Source organism: Moschus berezovskii, chromosome 1, assembly GCF_049115385.1.
Source record: "Moschus berezovskii isolate FMDL1 chromosome 1, NW_MosBer_1.0, whole genome shotgun sequence".
NCBI classification, from domain to species: Eukaryota; Metazoa; Chordata; class Mammalia; order Artiodactyla; family Moschidae; genus Moschus; species Moschus berezovskii.
The window spans coordinates 2875782-2903443 of record NC_142460.1 but is presented as its reverse complement, the minus strand read 5'-3'; the positions used below and the strand labels follow the sequence as shown (position 1 = coordinate 2903443).

The window sequence follows — 27662 nt, the reverse complement described above, 5'->3', positions numbered from 1 at the left end:
AACCCATCCGTGCTTCTTGGTACCGTCTTGGTACTATCTCTCTGCCTTTCCCTAGACCCCACCAGAGGCTCTGGGACCATCGGGGTCATCACAGAGGCCGCATTCCCTCGATTGACCTCCCACCACTTCTCCCCTGGCCCCTCTCCCTTCCTCCCACTGGATCCCAGTCCCTAATCCCGGGCTTTCTCTTGGCTTATGCTCGGGCCATGGGGCACGTCCTATGAGGTCTCACCGGGGTCACAGATGTGTTGACTGCAGAGGGTGGTCTTGCTCCCCCAGACACACAAAGGAAGGCTGACTGCCCCCTGCCCCCAGCCACGCGGAGGCTGCCACATGCAGCCCCCAGTGACTTACGCCCCCCGCAAGAGGTCAGGATGGAGCAACTCAACTCCGTGGGAACGTCTGGGTCATGGAAATAGTAGACCAGACCTGGCATTGCCGAGAAGTGGGCAGAACCAGGCCCCAGGCCACAGCTCGGACAGCACAAATGGACAGTGGAGGAGGGCCATGTCCAGTTGCTCTGGGTCCCCTAACAGTGCTGCTTCATTTCCCCAGTGGCCACTCATGGAGTGGGACAGTGGGGCTGGGAGCAGCTGGGAGCTGTCCAGTCCCGGGGGGCAGGACTTGGGGGAAGGGAGAGAAGGCAGGGGGAGAGGAGAGGCCTAAGGCTGCCCAGGTGGGAACAACGAGATCTGCGACCGCAGAATCTGGGTCTCCGTTGGCTGACTGCTTCCACTCACTCATGGGGGCAGGACCGGGAAGCAGTGACCAATGGAGAGGATGGTATTTCTCCAAGACCTGGCCTGGGGAGTCGGTCTCTCAGCACTGGCCCTGAAGGCCTGCCCAGGCCAGAGGCCCAAAGATGAAGGGCCCCAGGCTGGGAGGAGGGGCACATGTCTCACCCCCAGACTGCTACCAGAGGACCCATGTGACAGCAAACTCTGGGGACCGGGAGACAGGGGCACAAGGAGGGGCCTCACACACACCCCCACTTCAGCTGGAGGAAGAGCATCAGCTCTCTCACCTGGAGGAGCACACAGCTCTCCCACCTCATCCACCCAACCCCGCTGTCTTGGGGAGGGCCTGGGAGGGGTTCACCCCATCCCTGCACAGCTGTATTTCCTTCACGGGAAGGAGCAAGCTTCTGGGATCAGCGAGCTGAGCTGCGCCTTGATGCCCCTGGGCCGAGTCCTGTGATGAAGTGGGAGGCACTCTTTGCCACTGCTTGGTGGGTGGCCCTGCATGTCCCCAGGAGCCCTCCTCAGGCAGAGAAGCCCTCCAATCATCCTAGCCCCATGCCTGTCTGGCCTGTCCCCTTGCTGCCACTTGCAACACCAGGCCTGGTACCACTTTTGCATCTGTCCAGACGCTCTAGTTGCAAACCCAGGTCCATTCTCTGGTGTATCTCCCTCTTAGACAAGCAAATAGCATGATGGTTGGAGCAATGACAAAGGCAAGGCGACTGATCTGGGCCAGGGAAGCTAGGGGTTCAGGTGGATCCTGGGCCACCATCCCACCCACTCCCAGGCCTGTTTCTTTCTGCAGAGGATCTCCCTCCAGGCTGGCCCGGGGTGACCCCCATGGCTAACAAGCCCCAGGAACAGAGAGGGCCCTCCCTGGGGGTGGGGGCTGGGGAGAGTGTCCAGATGGATCAGCTCAGACCACAAGACCGTCCCTGACCCACTCTGACCAGGATGACGGGTCAAGCCTGCCTCACACACCCAGGTCCGGAGCCCCATCCGGAGCGAAGCACACGGTCTGAGAACGGGGCGCCCTGTCAGACGTGAGGCAGATAATAGACATAAGGCTGACTGTAGGGTAGGGTTAGGGTCACCACTGGGCTGTTCACAGAGTGAAAACTCTAGAAAAGAGCCAGCGTCTGACTGCAGGGCTGAGTTCAACCCTCTCAGGTCTGCACACCCGGCAGCATGTGGAGGAGCCAGGACACGCACAGTGGGGCTCTCAGTCACCCGCGCAGACAGTGCGACGTGAGAAAACGGTGCCAGCGACAGACACAGGGCGGCCCCACAAAGCCGGGACACCACACGACCAAGGAGACACCAGCCCAGACCTTACCAGAGCGGGAGGAATGCCCGCGGGTTTTACTGTCCTCCTTCTGACAATCTGCATCTTCTCAAGTTTCTAAAAGGAACACGCATTAATTCTATAATAAAGGGGAAAGCAAAGCTATTCATAGTATGTCCGAGGGTACCCCCGGCCCGGCTCAGCTTCGGCAGGGGCTGTGGGAACGGAAGTCCTCTCGTGAGGAGACAGTGCTGCTCTCACTTGTGGGCTGCGTGGATGGCCTGGCGCCGCATGCCCGCCGACTGGTCATCCTCCAGGCAGAAGAGAGGTGAGGACTGCAGCCGCCCGGGGTCTTCACAGAGGCCCATCTCCCTAGCCGTGGGCCCAGGACCTCACGCCAGGCCTCACTGGTCAGGCCCTCTGTCCGCCCTGAGCAGAGGGCACCTTCCCCATGAGGCCCCCTCCCACCACTCACCAGCCGCTGAGACGTGTCAGCAGGGCCCTGACCCCCTCCACCATGCAACAAGAGGTCTGGTGGTGTCACAGAAACACACAGCCCCCCCAACCTGGGGTCACAGCCTCCACTCGGGATTACAGCTTCCACCCGGGGTCACAGCCTCCACATGGGGTCATAACCCTCTCAACCTGGGGTCACATCCCCCACCCGGGGTCTCAGCCTCCACACAGGGTCACAGCCTCCACGTGGGGTCACAGCCTCCACACAGGGTCATAGCCTCCATGTGGGGTCAAAGCCCCCCGAAACCTGGCTGCCACGGACCCCACTCAAAGTTGCTCCCCAGATCACTTCCCTCGCTCCTTGCTGCCCCCCTGCCAGCATTAAACGATTCTGGTAGGAAAATAAAAACAGGAGTCCAAAAATTGATCTCACAGGATGCCTGGTCTGCTCTGATGAATAATTCACTTCAAAGCAGACGCTGCTTACACTTCAGTTCTGAATTTTCTGGTCAAACAACCATCAGGCAAATGAACAGAGCTCTTAAAACAGGCAGCCTGCTGGTCTGTGCCTCCTGGGTGGAGCCATTCTTGGGAGAGGGACTTCTGCCGGGGGTGCAGGGCCTGAGGCCAGGCTGGGTTCCAGGAGGGCTGCTGGGTGAATGAGGCCACATCTCTGGGTGGGTGATTCCCTGAACATCTGGCCTCTCAGCCCCGCAGAGGCTGGGGGTTTGCTGACTTAGAAGACAGCCTGCCTCCATGCAGCGGGCCAGCAAAAATGGAAAGAATGGAGAGACTGCTGTGCTGTGGGGTGGACGTGGCCCCAGAGTCGGGGGTGCTGGCAGGGGGGCTGCCATCTGCTTCCGAGGCTTCTGCAGGTGGCGTCTCCGACCTCACTCTTCATTCCTGTGTAATGGGCATGAAAGCAGTTAACGAACGTGCACTGTTGGGCTAGGTGGGATCTTCTCCTCCTGGCTGGACTTGCAGGGTGCTTGTCACATCCAGAGTCCAACCTAAACCTCCCCAGACACCCGGACACTAGGGGAGTTCCTGTCTCCCCCCTTCCCCCCCTCCCCCTCGCTCACACAGCCCCTCGCCCACCATCCAGTGGTCCTGCCCTGCCCATGGGAACATCCAACCCCCGACCCCCGAGGCTCCACGGCCGGCTCTCTGCCCGGCACCTGTGGGTGGTTCCTTTGCTCCCTGCAGTCCTGTCTTAGCTGCCTGAATCCCCATTAGAATAGGAGCTCAGAGCTCCCATCAGAGGACCCGGCCCTCGGGGCACCAGTCTCTGGGAGCGCGGCTGGGGGCTCTGTCAGCTCTGCATCCCCAGTGGCGAGCGTGCACACACACTGCCGGCATCCCACTCAGGAGGCTCCGGGGGCCTGACCCTCTGTCTGCCCAGCTGAAGAACACAGTGTGTGGTGCCCAGGGGAGGGGAGGACAGGTTGCAGAGCTGAGGGGTCCTGCCCTTCCTTGCAGAGAGCCACCCCCCTGAACCCAAGCTGCCCACAGCAAGGTGGCTCAGAGGACCGGGGTCGCATGGCCCAGCAAAGCGAAGGGCCGTCCTCAGAGGACCATGTGGGGTGTTGGGTGGGCTCTGCTTCCCCTCGGCCATCAGTCACTGATTCCCATACCTGCTGATTAAAACTTTAAATTCACATTTTGAGGCAAGATAAGAAAAACTGAAGTAGAAAGCTTCTGTCTAACCCTTTGGACTTCAGTATTCACCTGCATTGACCAGACTGCCCAAGGACAGGAAACTCAACCATGTACTTCAACTTCTCTCCTCCTGACACCAGTCACGTAACTTCTGAGAAGACATCCCTTTCTCAGTCCTGTACAGGGTCACAGTAACCACCCCCCTCCCCCATCGACCTTGTACACAGACATCTTCAGTGAATTTGGAGTAAAATGCCAGTATGTCATTCCCCTTAAAGGCAGTGATTTAGAACAGACACCCAGGGAGATACTGGGCTGGAAGTTCTGAACTTAAAGATCAATGGTTGTGATTGTTCAGTGCTTCATGGAAGAAGCAACATGAGGGACCCATTTCCTGGGCCTGAACAGATCAGTAGGACAGGCAGCCCAGAGGCTCTGGGCCTCATCCAGAGACAGCACATGAGGGGAGCAGCCTCACGACAATATCCTTTCCTGACCCGGGAATGAGCCCCCCGAGGGCCTTGAGACAAAGTGATCATGAAATGCCTCCAAACTTTGGTTGAAATTAAAACTGAAAGTCTTCCCTGGAGGCTCAGTTGGTAAAGAATCCACCTGCAATGCAGGAGACCCCAGTTTGATTCCTAGGTCGGGAAGATCTCCTACAGAAGGAAGATCTCCTGCAGAAGGAAGATCTCCTGCCTATCGCTACCCACTCCAGTATTCTTGGGCTTCCCTGGTGGCTTAGTCAGTAAAGAATCTGCCTGCAATGCAGGAGACCTGGGTCCTATCTCTGTGTTGGGAAGATTCCCTGGAGGTGGGCATGGCTACCCCCTTCAGTATTCTTGCCTGGAGAATTCCCAAGGACAGAGGAGCCTGGCGGGCTTCAGTCCATGGGGTCGCAGAGTCAGACACAACTGAGTGACTAAGCACAGCACACATCACAAGACTGAAAGGGAGGGGATCCTAAAATAAGGAACATTACCCTTCTTTTCCAGCTCTACGAGGATCAGGTCATCGGGGGTTCAAGGTGAAGAACAGGCTGAGGCTCTCTGTGCTCTGGGAAGACAGGCAGAACTGGCCCTCAGATGACATTTTCAGGAGAAAACGTTTATGACCCTGCATTCCTGCAGATTTCGTACTTAGAAAAGCACTAAACCATTAACGGAGATGTCTGTTCCCGGGGACCAGCAGCAGCCTTCTACCAAGTCATGTGCTTGGTTACACGCACCCCTCCCCCAAGCCACACATGCACAACACTCACCTCCTCGGAACAGACCTCAGCGTTACAAGAGGCTGCCCGTGGGGCCAGTCCTCGATTTGGCTCATGTACAAGTGTCCATTTCTTTCTTAGACTGACTATTGATTAGGGTTTTCGTGGACAGGATGAAGCCACTAAAAGCACACCCTCCACAAAGGTGGTGTCAGGACAAACTGACCTTCCACAGCTTGGCGGCCGGCGGTGTGCCCCGGGGCCTCTCCCTCAGTGCCGAGGTCCTGCCCCACAGCTGTGTGCCCCGGGGCCTCTCCCTCAGTCCCCAGGTCCTGCCCCACAGCTGTGTGCCCCGGGGCCCTCTCCCTCAGTCCCCAGGTCCTGCCCCACAGCTGTGGACGCAGAGAGGGGTTGGCCAGGAGGGGTCTGGGGCAAGAGGAAGGGTTTGTCAGTTTCAACCTGACCGGAAGGGGCGTGTTGAGAACTGCAGCCCCCGTGACAGGAAACAGGGTGCCCACCAGCCACAGGGAGCCAGGAGACACCCCAAGAGCCACCTCTGGACCTGAAGAGATCACAAATGGCCAGAAAACCACGTTACCTCTGGGGCCTGGCACCCGCGCTGCTGTCTGGGTTTCCCTAGCCTCTCTGTGAACAGAAGCCCACACTGCTTGCACACCCAGACCTTGGTAAACAGGAGCCCACATGCCTAGTACACCTGGACCGAGGAATTTCATTTTTCAGATCTGCCCTGAGGAGATGTCACAGTGAGACCCATTTACACACATGGAAGGAGCCTGATCCCCACCCATCCAAGGTTCAAGAAACTGCTCCCCAGTTTCTGCAGATGGGGTGGGGAGCCCTCCTGCAGGGTTTCCTGCCCAGTTAGGACTTGGCCTGGGCAGGGCCAAGGTCTGGACAGGCGCTGCAGGCTCCAGAGGCTGAGGGGCAGCAGGCAGGGGAGGGGAGCTGCACCTCAGCCCACCAATCCCAGGCCCATCTGGTTTCTCTGAGTCCAGCGCTGGCCTGGTGGTGCCAGGAGGCTGGAGATGGGGCACCCCTTTACTGGGGTGGGCACAGGAAACATTACACCATTAAGAACATCAAACATGTCAGCTACCAGTGAGACTGTCTGTGATTCCGACTTGTTTCTTCCTACATCTTCTAGATTTCCTACAATAAACGTCTTCAGTTCAGTTGAGTCACTCAGTCGTGTCCGACTCTTTGCGACCCCATGCACTGCAGCACACCAGGCTTCCCTGTCCATCACCAACTCCTGGAGCTTGATCCAACTCATGTCCATAGATTCGGTGATGCCATCCAACCATCTCATCCTCTGTCGTCCCCTTCTCCTCCTGCCTTCAATCTTTCCCAGCATCAGAGTCTTTTCCATTGAGTCAGTTCTTCACAACAGGTGGACAAAGTATTGGAGTTTCAGTTTCAGCATCAGTCCTTCCAGTGAATATTCAGGACTGATCTCCTTTAGAATGGACTGGTTGGCTCTCCTTGCAGTCCAAGGGACTCTCAAGAGTCTTCTCCAACACCACAGCTCAAAAGCATCAATTCTTTGGCGCTCAGCTTTCTTTGTAGTCCAACTCTTACATCCATACATGACTACTGGAAAAACCATAGCTTTGAATAGATGGATCTTTTTTGGCAAAGTGATGTCTCTTCTTTTTAATATGTGTCTAGGTTGGTCATAGCTTTTCTTCCAAGGAGCAAGCATCTTTTAATTTCATGGCTGCAGTCACCATCTGCAGTGATTTTGGAGCTCAAAAAGATAAAGTCTCTCACTGTTTCCACTGTTTCCCCATCTATTTGCCATGAGGTGATAAGACCAGATGCCATGATCTCAGTTTTCTGAATGTTGAGTTTTAAGCCAACTCTTTCACTCTCCTCTTTCACTTTCATCAAGAGTTCTTACTGTCTAATAAACATCTTACTGTCTAATAAAAGGAGGAAAGATGGCAAACTTCCCACCAAATGGAGTGACCGGAACTGGGTTACTTTCCCGCCTGAAACCACCACAGACAGAACACGCGACCCCGGGGTTTCCAAGGCCCCAGACATCAGGCCACAAAGAGCCACGAAGCCAGGGAGGTGGTGACAGAGGAGCCCTGGGCCGCTGTCATACAGAGTTTCCACGCCTCAGCACAGCGGCACCCAGCACAGCCTGGTGGGCCTCCCAGGTTGAGGATACTGAGAATCCAGGGAGATCAAGGCAGCGACAGCTTTAGTCGTGTACCCGTGAGGATGGAGCTGCACACAGACCCCAGGGAGACCCAGAATCCCTGCATCCGCAGAGGAGCACAGGTTAGAAAGTGAATTTGTGGTTGGAAACCTTCCCACACAAATAAGTCCAGGCCTAAATGGCAGCCTGGAGGATTCCACCCAATAGTGAAGGCAGAACTCGTAGCAATTCCACATAAATTCTTTCATAAAATTGAAAAGAAAAGAATAATCCCCAAGTCATTCTGAGACTATATTGAAACTCAGCATTCAAAAAACTAAGATCATGGCATCTGGTCCCATTGCTTCATGGAAAACAGAAGGGGAAAAAGTGGAAGCAGTGACAGATTTTCTTTTCTTGGGCTCCAAAATCACTTTGGATGGTGACTGCAGCTATGAAATTAAAAGATGCTTGCTCCTTAGAAAAAAAGCTATGACAAATCTAGACGGCATATTAAAAAGCAGAGACATCACTGCTGATAAAGGCCATATAGTCAAAGCTATGGTTTTTCCAGCAATCATGTTTGGATGTGAGAGTTGGACCACAAAGAAGGTTAAGTGCCAAAGGATTGATGCCTTCTATCTGTGGTGTTGGAGAAGACTCTTGAGAGTCCCTTGGACTGTAAGATCAAACCAGTCAATCCTAAAAGAAATCAACCCTGAATATTCATTGAAAGGACTGATGCTGAAGCTAAAGCTTCAATACTTTGGCCACCTGATGCGAAGAGCCAACTCATTGGAAAAGACCCTGATGCTGGGAAAGATTGAAGACAAAAGGAGAAGAGGGCGGCAGAGGATGAGATGCTTAGATGGCACCACTGACTCAGAGGACATGAATCTGAGCAAACTGGGGAAGGTAGTGAAGAACAGGACAGCCTGGTGTGCTGCTGTCCGTGGGGGGCACAGGGTCAGACACCACCGAGCAACTGAAAAACAGCAACAAATTCTATGAGACCACAATTATCCTGAGAGAAAAAAATCAGACAAGAAGTTTCCAAGAAAAGATGCAGAAAGTATCCCTCATGAACATAGATAAAAAATCCCAAACACATTTACTCAATCGATCCAACAATGTACAACAAATGTAATACATCACAGAATTCAGGGCTGACTTAGCATTCAAAATTTAATCCGTGTAATTCAACATACTAAAAGTAAAAGAAAAATACTATTATTATCTCATAGACACAGAAAAAACACTCGACAAAGTTCAAGTTACATTCTGATAAAAACTCTCAGCAAACTAGAAATAGCTACTAACTTCCTCCATTGATAAAGAGCATTTAGAAAAATCTACAGCTGACGTCATACTTACGGGTGAGACTGCATGCTTTGCCCCTCAGATCAGGACAGGAGAGGAGGTCTGCTCTCACAGTCCGTCCTGATGGGGTGGGAAAAAAGGAACGGAAGGCTGAGGTCACGGCTGGAGAGGAAGAAGTGAAGCTGTCTTTGTCTGCAGATGACTAGCTCATCTATGCAGAAAGCTTAATGGAATCCACAAAAAAAGCAACTGGAGCAGAGGAGGTCTTCCAGGTCGTGAGATCAAGGTCAATGTGAGTTTCTATGATGAGCAATGAGCAACCAGAAAGTGAAATGAAAAGGAAGACCCCACTTATAGTCACATGAGTTTAAAATATTTAAGGATAAAACTGACAAAAGATGTGTAAGGCGTGTACACATAAAACAATAAGGTGTTGCTGAGGAAAATTGCAGAGGACCTAAAGAAATAGGAGGCCATGCTGCATCATGGCTGGAAGCAGTGATGTTCTTGCAATAGCAACCAGCTGATCTATAGATTCAACAAACACCCAACCAATGTCCCAGAAGGCTCTTTTTCTTCAGTAGAATCTGACAGATGTATCCTAAAATCCATAAGGAAATGCAAAGGACCTGTAGTAGCCAGAGGAATTTTGAAAGAGAAGAATGAAGTTTGAGGACTTATGCTGAACCTGATTTAAAACTTAATAAAGATAAAGTGTTTATATAAAATCCAGATTAGATCCTCAAGCAAATGATTTTTGACAGAAATTCCAAGGCAGTTCAGTCGAAAGGAGTCTCTTTTTTAACACAGTATGGGGACAGTTGACTAGCCATTTGGGGGGAAAATTAACGTTTATCTATACCCTGCACCATATACAGATATTAACTGAGAATGGATCATAGATGTAAATGTAAAACCTAAAACTATAAAACTTGTAGAAGAAGACACAAGAGAAAATCCTGTGACTTTGGGTTAGGCAAAAATTTCTTAAGTTCAATACCAATAGGATGATCTATAAAAGAACAAATTGATAAACTAGATTTCATCAAAATTTTAAATTTCTGCTCTTCAAAAAACATTATTAAGAGAATAAAAAGACCAGCCATAAAATGAGACAAAATATTTGCAAACTATATGTCTACTTTAATCCTGAATATGTGAAGAACTCTCAACACTCAATAATAAGAAAACTAATAACCCTTTTTTAGATTTGAACAGACGATTCACCACAGAAGATACACAGTTTGCAAATTTATTCTGATACAGTTTGTAGATTTTCCCTGATTCTGGAGAAGATTGAAGGGAAAAAGAGAAGGGGCTGGCAGAGGATGAGAAGGTTAGATAACATCACCAACTCAATGGACATGAATTTGAGCAAACTCTGGGAAACAGTGAAGGACAGAGGAGCCTGGCATGCTGCAAAGAGTCAGACACACTTAGAAACTGAACAACACAACGAATTAACACCAGAAATGCTCAATGTCATTAGCCATCAGGGAAAATAAAACTGCAACAAGATGCCTCTATCAACCTATTAGAACAGCTACAAATAAAAAGATGGACCAAATGAAGCACAGATGAGGATGTGGGTTCATTCACACTCTGCTGGTGGGAATGTAAAATATGACTGCTTTGAAAAAGGCCGAACAGTTTCTCAAAAAATTAAACACATTCCTCGCATATGATCTAGCCATTTCACTCCCCAAGAGAAATTAAAGCATGTCCACACAGAGACCTGTATGTAAACGTCCACAGCAGTTTTATTTGTCATAGCCCAAAAAAAGAAGCAATCCACACATGTCCATCAACAGCGGATGAGAAATACAAACTATCATTTCCAAACAATGGGGTTCTGTTCAGCTTTAAGGAGGAAGGAAACTGGTTCACACAGCAACATGGATGAATCTCAAAATATTGATGCCGGGTGACAGAATGATTCCACTTACATAAGGCTGTAGAAAATGCAAACTAATCTACAGTGACAGAAAGCAGATCAGTGGTTTCCTGGAGACGAAGGGCAGTGCAGAGGGTAGGAGGGGGACCCCAGAGGCACATGAGGAGTCTGGGGGGCTGGACGGCTCATCAGCTCCACTGCGGTGATGGCTTCACGGATGCACGTGTATGTTCAACACTTGTCAAATTGGGCTTTACGTCCGTATAGTTTAACATGTCAGCTTTACCTCTGCAAGGCTGTTTTTAACATTCTGAGTAATGACATCAGTAAAATGGCAGAATGGGGACATCCAAAAAGCCTCTTATCCATAAAAGCAATGAGAACTTTGGCAAAAATGATTGGAATCAACTGTTTCAAACCTCTGGAAATCAACCAAAGACTTGCAGTGAGGAATGTTTATTCAAGAAAAACAGCTGAATCTCAGTGAGAACAGTGCGCTCTGTGGCATTTTAACTTGCCCTCCTCCCGTCTGCCTCCCCCACCTCCACAGTAGCCTTGAAAACCAATAGCTTGGCAGCTGGTGGAGGGGAGGTGCTGCCCCCAACCATCAACTCCCAGAAGATCGTCACAGTCTGACCTGTCTGGTGGTCCCCGAAGACCACACTTGCAAGGCTGTCTTCATCTGACTTGAGCTGTAGCTCACCCAGTGGGAACAGCCATTTCCCCAAGGGCATTTGTTTCTTAATCAAAAGCAAGTGGTTAGGATTCTGGGCTTTTACTGCTATGACCTCGGTTCAATCCCTGGTTGGGGAATTGAGATCCCACAAGACATGCGGCACTGCCAGAAAAGAAAAAAAAACAACCAGAGGCAGTCATTTAACGTTGTAGCTGCCTAAGGCAGCCCATAATAGCTGGGGCAAGAAAAAGACAAACAAACAAGCTTAATAGGAGACACTGGGGAGTCAGATGTCCACAGGGAGATTTGAAAAGCTCCCGTGTATTCCTAGGAGCCTGGAAGGCCATTAACATGCCCAGCGCTGTGCATTGCTTGGTAAGGAGCTGATGAAGCCCTGCATTCTCACTTCTGGCCAACCTTCAGGCAGGAAGTGAAGGCTAAGGAAGAGTTGGCAACTGCTGGCTGAGTGTTGAAGGAGCCCCAGCACACACACACAGAGCCCCTCAGCAATGACTGAGACATATTGGTCAGCAGTTTAAGGAGCTCTCTGTCCAGCCATCAGCTGACCTTTAATGAGCAGACATTTCAGTAGCTACACAGGACAAAGAACATAGACTTTACAGAATAACTCAGAAAATCAGAAACAACAGCCACCAAACTACAAATCTGACAACAACAAACCTTGGGGAGGGAAGAGAAGCTGACTTCCAGGGTTTCCCCACTGAATTATTTAAAATGTCCAGTTTAAAAAAAACAAAAACAGAGACATGTAAAGAAACACGGAAGCAGGGCACAAAGCACTCAATAGACACTGTCCTTGGTGCAGTCCAGACAGTAAACTTATCAAAGATTTCAAGTTAGCTGTTTTAAATATATTCAAAGAACTGAAGGAAACCAAGTGAAAACACTCGAAGAGGGACTTCCCTGGTGGTCCAGTGACTAAGACTCTGAGCTCCCAATGCAAGGGGAACTGGGTTCAATCCCTGGTCTGGGAACTGGATACCACACGCCACAGCTGAAGACCCCACCCGTCACGGCTGAAGACCCCACACATCACAGCTGAAGACCCCACACATCACAGCTGAAGACGCCACCCGCCACAGCTGAAGACCCCACACGCCACAGCTGAAGACCCCACATGCCACAGCTGAAGACCCCACACGCCACACTGAAGACTGAAGACGCCATGTGCCTCAGCTAGGACCTGGTGCAGTCAAAGAAACAAGTAAACATCTGGGGCGGGGGGTGGGGGAGGACTACGAGTGTGAGGACAACGCATCAGCACATAAGGACTATCAACAAAGAGACACGAAAAGAGCCAGGTGGGATTTCCGGAGTCGAAAAGTACAATAACTGAAATAGAAAATTCACCGGGGGTCTCACTGGCAGATCTGAGCAGCAGAAGAAAGAATCGGCAAACTTGAAGACAGGTGAGAAACAGAACAGAGGAAGAAAAGAAAGCAAAAGGAAGAGAGCCTCAGGGATACCACTAGCACCCAAAATACACATCAAAGGGCCACGAGAAAGAGAGAAGGAAGGACCGGACAGAATATTTGAAAAACTAATGGCCTAAAACTTCTAAAATTTGATGAAAAGCATCAATTTACACACTGCAGAATCTAAACAAACTCTAAGTAGGATAAACTCAGAGGGATCCACATCTGGATACATCACACTTAACTGCAGAAAATTCGAGGCAAGGAGCGACCTTAAAAGGAGCAGTAGAGAAGTAGAGAGTGTGAGAAAGACTGAAAGTTAATTTCTCATCAGAAGCCATGGGGATCACATGCACAGCGCTGGAAGATAGACTGTCAGCCAAGCATTTTATGTACAGTAAAACCATCCTGCAAAGTGAAAGGGAAATTAAGACTCATAAATGGGGACTTCCTCGGTGGTCCAGTGGTTAGGACTTGGCACTGGCCCTGCCATGGCCCTGCGTTCAGTTTGTGGTCAGGGAACTAAGACCCTGCAAGCCGAGTGGTGGGACAACAGCGACAACACAAAAGACACACAAACAAAATAACAAAATTCAGTGATAAAAAGAAATAATACACACATTTATAAATATGTATACACATAGTTTTTAATTTTAACAAAATGAATAAAAGTAAATAAAATCTGACAGAACCCCTCACTAGCAAGCCTACCCTATAAGAAACACTAAAGAGAGGCCTTTGGGCTGAAATGGAAGGGCACTAGATGGTCACTTGAATTGACATTAAAAAGGAAAGAACATTGGAGACTTCCCTGGTGGTCCAGTGGTTAAAATACTTCACTCCCAATGCAGAAGGCATGAGCTCAATCCCTGGTCAGCTGGCATGCAGCCTGGCACAGCCAAACAGAAAGAAAAAACATTAAAGAACATTGGGAAAGGTAAAGATAAAAGATGGAACAAACGTCTTTTTCCATTTACAATCTTAAGTAGTTAGAAACACAGTTTCCGTAAGACCCAGAAATTCCACTTCTAGGTGGAGAAACGCATAAAACCTTGTACAAGAATGTTTATTTCAATATCATCCGTAATAGTCAGCAGGTGAAAACAACCCACATGTCCATCAATGATTAAGGGTAAACACAGTGTGGTCCATCCAGTGAAATATTACTTAGCCATGAAAAGGAACACCCTGACGTGCCACAGTTTGCAGAAGCCTTGAAAGTTTATGCTCAGGAAAGGAAGTCAGACTCAAAAAATCCACACTGTCGGAGTCGGAAACATCCAAATAGGGAAACCCATAGACGCAAATAGCACAGCAGTGGTGGCGAAGCTAGGTGTGGGGGGAGAATGGATGGGATGGCTGGGGAGCACAGTTTGTGTTTGCATGTGTGCGTGCTCAGTCACTTCAGTCATGTCTGACTCTTGGACAGAGGAGCCCGGTGGGCTACACTCCATGGGATTCTTCAGGCAAGAATATTGGAGTGGGTTGTCATTTCCTTCTTCGGGGAATCTTTCCTGACCCAAGGATCGAACCCAGGTCTCCTGTGGCTCCTGCATTGCAGAAGAATCCTTTACTGCCAAGCTACCAGGGAAGCCTGGGTTTGTGTTTGTGGTCATGGAGAAGTTCTGGAACTAGAAAGGGGACGGTGTCCTTCATACAACAGCGTGCACGTGCGAAATGACGCTGAGTGACGCTTTTAAAGGATAAATTGCAAGGTATGTGAATTATACCTCAATATTTTTTAATTCTGAAAGAGAGGATTGTTTTAAAAGATGGCAACTATGGCTAAAAGGAGCACGAATGCCAATGCATGTCCGCTGTGCTCCAGAGCCCAGGGGCAGGCCTGTGCCCACCTTTGGGGAGTATGCACCCAGGGCCGCCAGAACTAAGGAGCTGCTCTCCTCTGCGGCTCTCAAGGAGCAGTCTGGGCTGTCCTGACCCAGACGCCCTCATGCCGTGGGTGCCCTGGCATCTTGCCACAGCAGCTGCAGCGTCTTCTGGCCTTGGCTGGCTGCCAGCCCTCCTCCCTGCCTGTCCCTCAGAGGCCTAATCTGCTCACATCTGCCATTGATTTCTAACTCGAAGGATGTTGTGTTTACAGTGTGGTAAGCTGAGCAGACCACAAGAGTCAACCTTGGGGTGGGGGAGGCGGTGTGCCGGGTGTTCCTGGCCCTTGGCTACTGTGCCTGTGTCCGCAGAGTCTGACCTGGGTCCCAGGGCCTGGTGTCAGGGTACAAGGAGACGTAGAGGCGGAAGGAGGGAGCCTGGCCAGGCCCCAGCGCCGGACAGAGGCAGCCTTCGGTCTCCTTGAATCTCTCCAGCAGCTGCTCGTTATAGACTCCCACATTTAACGCATCCTCTGACTCTGAAATATTAGGGCCACCTGGCTCCCCTCTGCACCCATCACCCTAGAAGGTGTGCAGCTGGGGAGACCTAGAGGATTTTGGTTCTGTGATCCCTGCCCTCCTCTTCAAGGAGGTGCTAAGACAGGCAGCGGTGCGTCTGTCCACAGCCTTGCCTGGCACACGGACATCAGGACAGGTGGACACGACTCTTGCATTCATTCCTGCGGAGGTGGGAGGGTCATCTCCCATGTACCCGAGCATGCCAGCTCCCCTGCTGGGCTCGCTGAGACTCCACCAGGACATACCAGTCAGCCTGTCAGGCTCAGGGCCAGAGATCGAGGCCTGAGTGCAGAGCAGCGGCCCAAGGTCCTGACCAACCAGCTCAGCACCTGTCAGGACCATCTGCCCCTGCATGGGAGGCTGCTGGTCTCTGAGATGCCTGCAGGAAGCCATCCTTGGGTCCCCATATTTAGGAGCCTCCCCTCATGCCCTCGGCTGGATCTGGGGCTCTTCCTTCTGCAGACACTGTGGGGCAGGGGAGGATCTCAAGAGCCGGGGTTTCTGGGCCCGGCTGAGCCATGAGCCAGCTGCGTCCCCACAAGTCTTATCCCCTCCAGCTGGGCCACTTGGACAGGATGACCCCAGAGGAGGTCTGGCTCCTGAGTGCCCCCGACCCCAACACACTCGCTTTGGGCTTCCTGACCTTGGGCCGCTGCTCTGCACTCAGGCTCAGTATCTGTCTCTGAGCCTGACAGGCTGACTGGTATGTCCTGGTGGAGTCTCAGAGAGCCCAGCAGGGGAGCTGGCATGTTCGGGTACATGGGGGATGACCCTCCCACCGTATCACCGTGCCTACACCTGGCAGAGCCATTGGACCGGATGTCACAGGTCCCCAAAGCCCCAGAGCCGGTGCCAGCTTTCCCTCCTTAAGAGGCCAACTCAGAAATGTGGCCTCTTCTAGGAAGACAAGCTGGGAGCTGGGATGGTGACTCTAGATGTAGAACCCACGGAGTTGGTTGCTTATGCACAAACCAAAGACAGTGGACAGCGCGCCCAGAGGTTGTGTCCCAGCTCGAAGCTACGGCCACTGGGCCTCACATGAATGTCCATGGCTCCAGGTTCCAGCTCCCGTGGGGTCAGACTGTCCCAGTGCCAACTGGCAGAGGGGAGTCGTACCTGTTCTCCAAGGTGGCAGTCTTACCTTCCCCAGGATGTCACAGAAATGGGCTCCGACAGAAAGTGGGCTCTGGGCTCCGGCTTCTTTCACTTGGAAAAATGTACTGAAGGTTGGTCCGTACCGTGTGAAGGCCTGCGTGGTCCTTCCTGTCCTATGAATGACCCCACCATAGGGATGTGGTGCCTGTTGGAGGCACCTGAGTTCATCCCGCATTCTCATCCTCACAGAGGACGAGCTTCCAGTTCACCTGGGCAAGTGCATTAGCCTGACTGTGGACATGTACACCAGTGAGGACTAAATACCATCTTCAATCTGGAGAACCGTCAGAAGCCGCTCATCTCAGGAGCAGTGCCTGCTGAGGCAGATGGCGGGGGATGGGGGGTCTTGGGGCTGGGGCATCAACCCAGAAGAGGCGCACGCACCACAGAGCCCACCTGGGGACACTGGAGGGGACAGGAGGCAGGGACCAGGCCATAAGCCACATTGGCCTGAGTGTACAGGTGGCCTGTGCTGAGGCTGTAGCTGAGCTTTTGGCTCTGCCTTTCCACAAAGAACTCAGAGAAGGATAAGCACACGTTCCCAGATCAGGGCCTGAGACGCCTGCTGAGACCCTGCTCGCACCACTGCCCGCAGGACTGGTGCCAAGTGAGCCGGCCGAGGGCCCCGTTCTCGCTGCGGCACTGGGGGAAGCAGTTAGGGCCGCTTGGAGGGACTTTATTTCTTGGAAAACATCACAGCACAGATCTGCTTGCTCTTGCAGTGTTTGCAAATATCATAGAATAATTGGAAATTACCCTTGCCTGGAAAAAATTTCACACAATCAGCTCTCTCGCCAAGAACTTCTGGAGAAAGAAAGAAGCAGGGAAAGTCCAGGCCATGCTCATCTGAAGATCCAGGCCCGTGGCGGAGCTCCGGTTCATTTTGGTGCAGTTTTAAAAACCCCGGTGCCTCTCAGCCATAGTCTCCTGAGATTGGAGCTGTGTCTGTCCACCTTCCTGATTCCCATCTGTGTGTCCTGGGGGTCAAGTGGGCTGGATCACCCTGCGTCCCCAGCAGGCCCCAGATCTCACGACAGCCCCACCACCACCACCACGCTCCCTGCCTGGGAGGGTCTCCCAGGGAGTTACTCTAGGGCCAGAGCAGGAGACAGCAGGACCCTGGTGACCACACAAGGGCCCTGAACACCTCTGCTTGGAAGTGAGACACTCTCTTCTGGGCCACAGCAGCCTGATAGCCATGGCAGAGGGGACAGAAAATGCAGCCTGCAAGGAGGGGGCGCTGGGTGCCTGTGACAGCCCTAACCACTCCAAGCCGAGGCCTCTGGGAGCCCCTGCTGCCCAAGAGAGATCAGCACAGCAGGACTCTGCCCACCAGGACCAGACAGAGAATGGGGTGGGGGCTGCATGTGGGAGAGATGGGGTGTGGGGGTTCAGAGCAGCTCAACTTGAAAAGGCCAGATTGCCACCTGGAGAACAGTCCACAGGGTCAGGGAGCCACAATGGATGCAGGAGAGAAGTGGGGTTTGAGGCTGATTGGTACCTGGAGGGCAGGGGTGGGGTCTCCAAGAGCCTGTGGTCACTCCTCAAAGCCTCTGGTCACTTCCCACGTGAAGGATGCTTCTGACCCTGAGCCTTAATGCAGCCGGGACATGTTTGACACAGGAGGAGCCCATAGAGCCACGGCCAACTCAGACCTGGACCCCAGCCCCCAGGGTCACCCCCAGCACATCCTCGCTCCTTCAGGAAAGTCCTCTTAACGATGACCTCGCTGGGTGTCACACGTGGCGAGGTCACACAGCCAACAAGCAGCTGTGCATGCACCTGCCACTCAGGGGCCCACCATGAGCTGGGAAATGTAACCATGATGAGAAAAAGAGAAAGTATTGCCAAAATTCCAACAAGTTGATGAGAAATTAACTAATCAAAATGCGGTTTAGACACAGCTTTGCAGAAACACAGCTCAGAACTCGCTGGATGGATGCTTTCTCTTGGTTGCCTTTGTTCAAACTCCTCGTGGTCCTTCCCACCGGCGCGGTGCCAAGCCCAGACCCACCACCTCCAGGCCCCCGACAGGAATGAAGGCTGCGGGCAGGAGACGGTGGCACCGCGTGTCCGGGGGTCCACCAGCCACTGTCCTGGGTCTCACCCCGCCGCCCACACTGTGGGGGCATCTGGAAAGAGGTCAGCGTGGACGGGGCGACAGGGTTGCTCTTTCTGCCTGTCCTTGACCTCTCACTGTCTCCAGCTTCAGCGCCAAAGGAGACTGGCCCGGTGCCCCCGCCCCCCTGGTCAAGGACAATGGTGCCTGTGGGAGCGCTTCTAATCAACTGTGTTGGCGAGGCCAAGCCTTGAAGCTGGTACTGGCCGGAGTCCCAGAAACCCTCCTGGTTCACCGGCCTGCAAGGCTCCCGTAGTAATTCCATCAGTCCTTAGGGGAAACCCCAGGATGCAAAGATGGGAATCAGAAAGCCGCACCCAATTAGGGCTGAAGAGACAGAGTGGAGATTGGCCTTTGCTGGGCCGCTGGGGAGTGCAAGGTGGCAGGTTGTCTTTTTGTTGTTGTTCAGTTGCTAAGTCGTGTCCAACTCTTTGCAACCCTGCGGCAGGCCATCTACACCCACACACACTCCCATCCCCGCCATGATCGTGCTGGAGAAAGTGGCCAGATGCTTTGGCATCCTGACACCCATGTCCAGCACCTGTGGACACTGGCTCAAATCCAACAATCCTGTCTTTATGACGTATTTAAAGAAAAGAACATGTGGGATCGCTGAAGTCAAGGGAGTGTCAAGGGCATCCTCAGGGCCTAAGAAACCCAATGCGAATCCAGTTAGAGAGAGGAGGTGCCCAGGGGCCTGAATGCCAGGCATCTGGTCTCTTCCTGGGCAGGAGGGGACCTTGCCCAGCCCGGCACACCGCCCCCCCATGTCTGCAGGAGAAGGGCAGGTGAGGCAGGAGGCTGGACTGAGAAGTCCCTTCTCAGATGTTAAACAATAAGAAGAAAGTGAGGAAGAGTGAAGGTTTCGTTTCTTAAAGATCTCTGTCCTATATTTTCTGCCGTTGGTTGTTCTAAAGCAGCATTATCAAAATATGTTCATAGGACACTGGCCTTGTGAAATTTTCCCCCCAAATTAAAACACCAATTAGTCTGAGAGTCCTGCTGCTGCCCCCCCACCCAAGGTTCAGAGTTCACATTAGCCTATTAAGGGCACTGCCAAGTCTGCTGTAGGGCCTGTTTTCAACCATGCCTAATTCTGCATCCCCCAAAGTAATTTGGCCAAAGAATCCACTTTTCGCATAACAGCTGATACTGACCCAGAGCTCCTGACTCTGACCTTGGATGAAGTTGCATCAGAATAACAGCACAGACGGTGAGTCAGACAGGTCCTGGCCTCCTGATGGTGGCTTCCTTCAGAACAGGACTTTGAAACCTCCCTCATACGTGGCCCACATGATGGCCATGTTTCACTGCTTCTCTAGGCTCTGGGATGGATGGTTCCCCTTCTCCCAGCAGAGAAAAGTGAACACCAAGCCTGGAAACACAGAAGAGAGACAGTCAGAGGAGGACAGTGAAAGTGCTAATCGCTCAGTCATGTCCGACTCTATGCAACCCATGAACTGTAGCCCACCAGGCTCCTCTGTCCATGGAATTCTCCAGGCAAGAATACTGGAGTGGGTAGCCATTCCCTTCTCCAGAGGATTTTCTCGACCCAGGAATCAAACCCTTGTCTCCTGCATTGCAGGTGGATTCTTTACCATCTGAGTCACCAGACTGTAGCCCCCCAAACAGCGTGAAGTGTGGCTACAGGAAGGCGGGGCCAGCAGTGGGCAGACAGACCCAGGTGACAGGACACAGGGCCCTGCCCCACGCTGAGGGGGCCTGTGACACCCGTTATGAGTGTCCCCGTCCTGAGTGGGTGGGCTCAGCCCTTGTGTGTGTGGTGGGCAGGGCTCGCAGAGCTGCTCAACAGCGGATGTGGCTCTTCTTACAGATGGGAGGGCTGGGGGGACCAACAACGGTGGAGGTATGAACCCAGCTCAGGACAGGCCCACAGGCAAGATTCCCCCCACCTGGCCCCTCTTCACATCAGACACTCAGCCTCTGTGACCCTAAACATTCCTGCAGTCCAGGCATGCCAGCGGCCAGATGGGCAGGTTGGCAGCTGGTGCACCCCAAACCTGAGGTTGCTAACACCCCTATCATGGGCTGAGCTGTGCCTCCAAAAGCTGATGGTGAAGCCTCCAACCCTAGGGACTCAGAACAGGGCTGTTTTAGGAAATAGGGCCTTTAAAGGGTTAAAGATTAAAATGATATCATATCACTACGGGGGCACCCAGGCCAATAGGGATGGTGTCCTCATAAGAAGAGGTGAGGATACAGACACACACAGAGGGGTGACCTGAGTTGCTTGTCTTGCATCATTAAGCCATTTGGGGTTTCTGCAGGCAGGGTGGGGGGCCCAGACCCTGGGCCCTGGTTATTCAGCCCCAGCTCTGGGCCGTGTGGCCCCCACACCCTCAGCTGCTCCTCCAGCCTCATTCTAGTTGCTCCCTCATTATCCCTTGGGCGATCAAGCAAACGCCTTCTCTGAGATGCACCTGACTGGGTACAAAATAGCTCGAGAGTCGCTCGCCCGGTTCCAGCGGCGTCCCCCCTCCCAGCCCCGAAACCAGCGGGAGGAGAGGAGGCGGCTGTCACCTCGCCAGGGTCCTTGCCGTGGTATCAGCAAGTATGGAGACCACAGGGCCTCAGGAACGTGGCAGCCCCTGGGCGGCGGGCACTGGGGAGGCTCCAAGGCCGTGTGGTCCAGCCCCTGCAGACCAGGGAAACTGGGGCTGAGGGGGGACATCCCCAAATACTCCTTTGGGGTGAGCTGTCCCCTTTGGAACCCTCATCTGCCCCTACAGCTTCCCACAAGGAAGCCAAGCAGCACTTGGTGGGGGCCCCCCTCTGACCGGGGCAGCTGGGGGTCTGATGGCCCCCACAGGTAGGACCCTCCGGAAGCGGGGCCAGGTCAGCCCAGGCTTGGGTCAGCGAGTCCCCACGCCATCACCAGCCAGCTGGCCTGTGCAGGGCAGCTCCGTGGAGAGCGGGGAAGGGGAAGGTGGGTGGGGGGAGGCCGAGTGCCCCCGCTGCTGCCACCATCGCCCTCAGGGACACCTCTCACGGCACCGGTCACACCCATGGGAGGCTGGGGCTAGGAGAGCCAGGTGCCGGCCCAGCCAGGCTTCTGGGGCCCATGGCCTTGGCATCGGATCACCTCTCCCATCTGCAGGGGCTGCAGGGGAGCAGGGCCCGACCAGCTCACAGAGCTGGCAGCGCCCAGAGCGCCTGGGTGCTGGGGCCTTTCCAGCAGCCAGGAGAGGCCAGGCCTGATGCCCATCCGGAGCAGGGCCGTCTGAGCCTTGGGCACCCCCAGCCCTCTGCAGCGGCCCCTCCTCTGCTGCCCTCGGGGTGGCCGCGGGTCCAGGGCACCAGGAGGGAGGCACCGGAGGCTGGCAGAGGCCTGCAGACTCAGGGCTGCCGTTCTCTGTGTCCCCGTCCCCAGGCCCCAGGCAGGGATTAGGGGCAACTTCGCGTCCTGGGGAAGCTCCCACAGCCTCCCACAGTTGCTGAGCCAGGGGCAGCGGCCTGCAGGGGCTTTGTCTGTTTGTGGCCAAACTGCCCCCAGTGGCCGCTCACCCAGGGCTGGCTCCTGACCCCCACTGCCCTCTTCCTCCCCGACACCAGTGTGTCCTGAGGAACCCATGATTCCAGGCGGGAGGCAAGTGCACAGGGCCGACACCCCAGCTCCTAGCTCAGAGGCGAGATCCAGGTTACAGCATCACCAAGTTCTCAGCTGCCGGCAAAGCTGAAAACCCAGACTAAAAATAAAAGGTGTTTCTCCCGGAGGTGCCCAGCGCCAGGCCTGTGATGATGCCCCCACCACAGAGAGATCCCGAGCTCCTCCAGGTCACAGAGGGATGGTGAGGAGAACTCACCCCAGCCCATCCAGGTTAGAGGCTGGGAGGCTTGGCCTCCAACCGCCCAGCAGCTCCTGGCCTTCCCGCACCCCCAGGGCCCAGCCCAGCCTCCCCAGGAGCACCACTGGAGGGTGCTCTCCCTGACTTGCATGCTGGCCAAGGGGTCTCGCACCCACCGCACATGAGAATCACCCAGAAGAGGGCTCAGATCTGGATTTCTGTTTCCACCCAGCCCTAGGGAACCCATACCTCAGGTCCACGGTGGCCTGCATGCAGCTGGAAGCCACAGCCTTGGACAGACTCCAGGGCCCCAAATCTCCTCCTTCACCATGAGTATTGGCCACCAGGCACTGCACCATGAGAAGGCCACCAGACACTGCAGTCCCTGCCCCGCCCCTCCCCCACCAGGAGTCCCCCCCTGCCCCCCATTGAGCCACCCGGCCCTGGGAGCGCAGTGTGTGCAGAGCACTTCACTGTTTGCAGACCCTTGCTCACCCCTCTCTTCTCTGCTGGTGGGCAGAGCGGACAGTGATCCCTGAGCCCACCCATGGGAGCCCTCCACCCCCTGGCTGCTTCAACCTGCCGAGGGCTGTGGCCTCAGCAGATGGCTTGGAGCTGAGTGGGGTGGCTCGGGTGAACGATGGGAACAGGTCAAATTCCAAGAAGCAGAGAGGGCTGCGTGGGCACAGCCTCCTCTTGACTCTCAGCAGGACTGAGGTTTAGAAGGAAATCTGAGGTTTTCTAAAGAACGTTCTACACGAATCCTGCAGGACTTGGGTCAGGAGCCCCTGCTGCCTGAGGACGTTGTCCTCCTCCTTGTGAGGGGGTCAGGGGCGGGGTGGTGGAGAGGCCACAGACCCACCACTGAGGGCCAGGTACCCTCCCCCACATCACAGCTGGGCTTGGAGGGATGTTGGAAGCTAGGCACCTCCAAGGAGCTTGCCTGGGGAGCGAGTGCCTGAGGCCAGCCCTGCAGGGGCAGCTCCACCCCCGACCAGAGTCTGTAGAACCCCCACATGTGCCAGCCCCGCCCAGAAGGACCCAGGTCACAGAAGCAGCACATGAAGTCTTGGGTCCCTGCTCTTCCTTCCTCCAGCCCAGAGCCAGCCCCGCCGCACTCCACCCTACCCACCCACCAGCCTGCTTTGGCCAGGGTTGGGCCCCCAGACTCAGGCTGCAGGCTGCCATGCTCAGGGCCTTTGCACATGCAGAGGAGCCTCCCACAAGCTGGCTGGTGAGCTCAGGCCCCAGCGGCTCCAGCTGTCCTGGCTGTGGCCCCCAGCAGCTTCTTGTTTTCCTTCCTCTCCAGGGAGACAGGCTGTTCCTGCTGCTTCCATAAAGTGTGTTTGTTATTTGTTCCTGGAAACACCATCTGATTAAACAGGCTCTGTCTGGACCTGCCAGTCAAAGACAAGTGGCTCACGTGGGCCCCTCGAGGCAGATGGCGGGGCTACTCCGTCCTCCAGGTTGGGAACGGCTCTAAACCGGGAAATGGCAGAGCCACGGGGACCCTCCCTCAGAGCATGGCTCCCCCGGCATCAACTGGCTGCAGAATCTCCCTCTGCAGGTCCTCACCCCTCAAGCAAACAGACACCAGGACCCAGGAGTTCAAGAACAAGCACATACAAACATGCATACACACACATATGTGCAAGAGGCACATGTGTGAGCCCACATACACGTAAATATACTGTGCACACGTTTGCACACACAGATACGAGTATACATACGCACTTGTGCACACACTCAGAGGCCCCAGTCTCAGCAGAAGGGCGCAGTTGTAGGAATATCAACTTAACACCTAATAAACAATTGAGCAGAAATGTAAATCATTAATAAAGTCTCATAAACAAAAGTCAAGTGGGAATTCTGTTTATAGCATGCAGGAATGCAGAATCACTGACTAAACACCCAGCCTCCTGTGCTTGACAGCCGCCCCCAGTCACCCCTCTTCCCCTCCCCACACGTCCTTAGCCATCCCACCTACAGCCCATAGCCCTGGGGACAGGCGGAGATCTGGCCCCTGTGCTTGAACAGATGGGGAACCTCAGGGAGGGCCCAGGTTTCCCGTGGGTCAGTCACTGGCTGGCCAAGACTCCCTCCAGAGTCTCAGAATCTCCAGGACTCTTCATCTAAGGGTGGAAAAAACTCGTCCCAGCCCCAGGATCCTCTGGAGGCATCACCATGGGCAGAACCCAGCGCTCATGACCGTACGCCACCTCACGCCTCTTCATAGTACATGGCGAGCAGGGGCGGCGTGGTTCACTCCACTGCACCTGGGGTTCCGTCTCCCCACAGTGTCCCATGGTGCCTGACATGTGGGTTTTGTAACCTGAGTGGTAGCTTAACATGTCCACTGGGGATGGAGTAGGTATGGGGATGGGACAGGTGTGGGGAGGGGGCAGGTGTGGGAAGGGGCAGGTGCAGGGGAGGGGGCAGGTGTGGGAGGGGGCAGGTGTGGGGATGGGGCAGGTGTGGGAGGGGGCAGGTGTGGGGATGGGGAGGGGCAGGTGTGGGAGGGGGCAGGTGTGGGGATGGGGATGGGGCAGGTGTGGGAGGGGGCAGGTGTGGGGATGGGACAGGTGTGGGGAGGGGGCAGATGTGGGTGCTAGGACAGGCGTGGGGCCTGGGCAGGTGTGGGAGTCAGGAGAGGAGGAGGGCAGGGATGCACAGAGCCTGCCTGGGTTCTAGAGCCCCTGGGCAGGGCAGGGATCCAGGGAAACCCCTTGGTCCCAGGAGAGGCACCGGGAAGGGCAGTTGGGGGTGGGGGAGGGTGATGAGTGAGGCCAGGATGAAGTCCCAGGAGACATCTGCAAGCAAGGAGCCTGGGGCCATGAGTGAGGACACCCTGAACAGGCCAGGCCCCGGGGTGAGCTTGGGGAGAGGAAGGAGGAGACGGGGGTGGGGCTGGCCAGGGGTCAAGGGGCTTGTGCTGGACAGGAGCAGGGTCCTGCATGGACACACTGGCTGGGGCCTAGCCAGGCTGGGGAGCTCAGGGCTGCAGGGCAGCCAGCTCCTGGGAAGGTCAAGGTCGGCCTCTGCTTTGTGGGGCCGAGGGTTGGCTGTGGTGGGACGCGGGTTGGGGCAGCCTGCTGGGCTCTGGCTTCCCAAGCCGCCCCTCACTCAGGTGTCCAGGACTCTGGGGTATGAGCTATCTGTCCCCACTTCACAAACTGGCCCAAAAGCAGCAGCTTCACAAGGCCACTCGCATGGTCTCTGTGGTTTTTGGCTGCTCCGCCTAAAGGTTGGAGGCCAGAGGGTCCGTTACCAGGACACATGTTGGCCGAAGCCTCATGGTGCCCCTGCCCACAGCTGCCTGTCTCCTCCCGTTGCTCCTCTCAGAGCCCGAGTGTGGACAGGGCTGCGTGACTGTCAGCCCCGAAGCCACAGTGCCGTGGGGGCCATGCCAGCAGGCTCTCGAGAGCTGGGGACCCGAGCCTCAGGCTCCCCTTAGTGGAAGAGGGGCCCGGCCTCCGTGAGCCTCGGCGTCCTCGTGTGTAACCCAAGACAACAGTGGCATTTATGTCGTGGGGCCAGAAGGAATCCGGGAAGACGGCACATGACGACCCTCTGTCCAGAGCTGGGGACAGAGAACATCCTGATGCCACCTGTGTTAACTCCCATGGGCCATGGTTCCAGAGGTGTGCCATGGATGATGCCTGGCCGTATTTCACCCCTTTGAGGCCACTATCAGTGAGGGCACTGTAGCAGCCCCTGGAACTAGGGGCCCCGGAGTCTTGACCGGCAGCAGAAACACTCCAGGGCTCGGAGCGTGACCACCCCTGGGCTGAGGTTACACTCACATTTTTCAGGATGCGCACAGTGCAAATAAAACCAAAATATTATTACAAGGCTAAGTCCTGTTTTACAGCTGCCTTTAATATATGACAGTCTTGTTCAGCTTCGCACAAACAACTTTCCCTTTGCTCCGAGCAGCTGTGTGTCTCTGCTCACGGCCCCAACGCCAAGGGGCAGAGGGAGAGGAGCCACAGCAGGGACGAGGGTCCCCAGCCAAGACTCCGCCCCCGATGCTCCCCCCAAGGGCTCCAGAGAGACCCCTGCTTCCTCCTGGGGGGCTCAGCCAGACGAGCTTGGTTCTGGGGCGCAGGTGGGAGAACAGCACCTGGTTTCCTTTAGGGCAGGGGGCCCTGTGTTGGGAGCCTGCTATGTGGCTGTGGACTCCCGAGGCCCCTGGACACCTGACATCTGTAGTCGGCTGTCCCGGCCAGGATGGGCAGGGTGGCCGGTACTCACCCTGGTGTGATGCCTTTGGGCACTAGCTGTGGGCTCAGGCCCCCGGTTTGGCTGACCCTGGACGAGGTGCTGTGGTCCTTCCAGGCCCCCGTGGCTCCTCAGGCTTCCAGATGCCTGGACATCGGAGCCCTGGCTCTCTTCCCAAACCACTGGGCAATCACTCGGCCATGGGAAACAACCAATCCCTAGGCAGCCGGTGATCCCTGCTCCGTCCTGGGGGCCCAGCTCCCCACGCCGTGGTCGAATCTTTCTCCTTGGTGGAAACAGCAGGACGAGCCAAGAACCGAAGCCCCCACCAGCGCCTGGAGGGCACAGCAAGGAGCTCCTGGGAGCGCGGAGGTCCCGGGGGAGTGAGTGGGGGGCGCCCCTCCCCTGACAACTGCCCAGGGGAGACACCCGACTCACCAGAGGCCTCCACAGCAGCTCCCCGGGGACGTTCAAGGTCTCAGGCGTATCAATTCTATGGTTTTGCTACTTGCCAAACCAGCCACTTTCCCCTTTTTTCACATATTTCTGCTGCTTCCTTGGGCTTCAGGCTGTCTTATTTTTCTTCCCTCCAGTCTGGAATTGAAAGCTTAGTTCATGTATTTTTTATTCTCTCTTGTGTATAATGAAAACACTTAACAGTGATAAGTTCTCCTCCGAGTGCATTTCTGGCTGCCTTCTAGAAGCTTCCCTGGGGAGTGTCCTCTGCGCTCGTCTTTTCCAAGCCTCCATCATGCCCCGTGGCTCCCCCTGGGGCTCAAGGCTCTCTGAACAACATCTGTTCTTTTTGCATGTTGTCTGAGTGCGACTCTAGGGCTTCCCAGGTGTCTCAGCGGTAAAGAATCTGCCTGTGATGCAGGAGACGCGTGTTTGATCTCTGGGTCCAGAAGATCCCCTTGAGAAGGAAATGGTTTCCCACTGTTCTTGCCTAGAGAATTCCATGGACAGAGGAGCCTGGCAGGCTACAGTCCAGGGGGTCACAAAGAGTCGGACACGACTTAGCACACACATGTGAGCTGAGTGCGACTCGGGTTCATTTTGGTTCCATCGTGCGTGTTGAACTCAGAGCTTACCAAGTCTCCTCTGCGGGCCTGG

At 54.5% G+C, this 27662-nt stretch overlaps 1 long non-coding RNA gene across 1 annotated transcript; it reads right to left on the bottom strand.

Moving 5' to 3' along the window:
- Positions 1-2074: 2074 nt before the first annotated feature.
- Positions 2075-27352, bottom strand: LOC129548645 (uncharacterized). Its single transcript, XR_008684374.2, has 4 exons — positions 26988-27352; positions 19680-19897; positions 5123-5196; positions 2075-3384 (listed from the first exon to the last, which is right to left on the bottom strand). It is a non-coding gene; the product is annotated as an uncharacterized LOC129548645 (long non-coding RNA).
- Between the last annotated feature and the right edge of the window lie 310 nt (positions 27353-27662).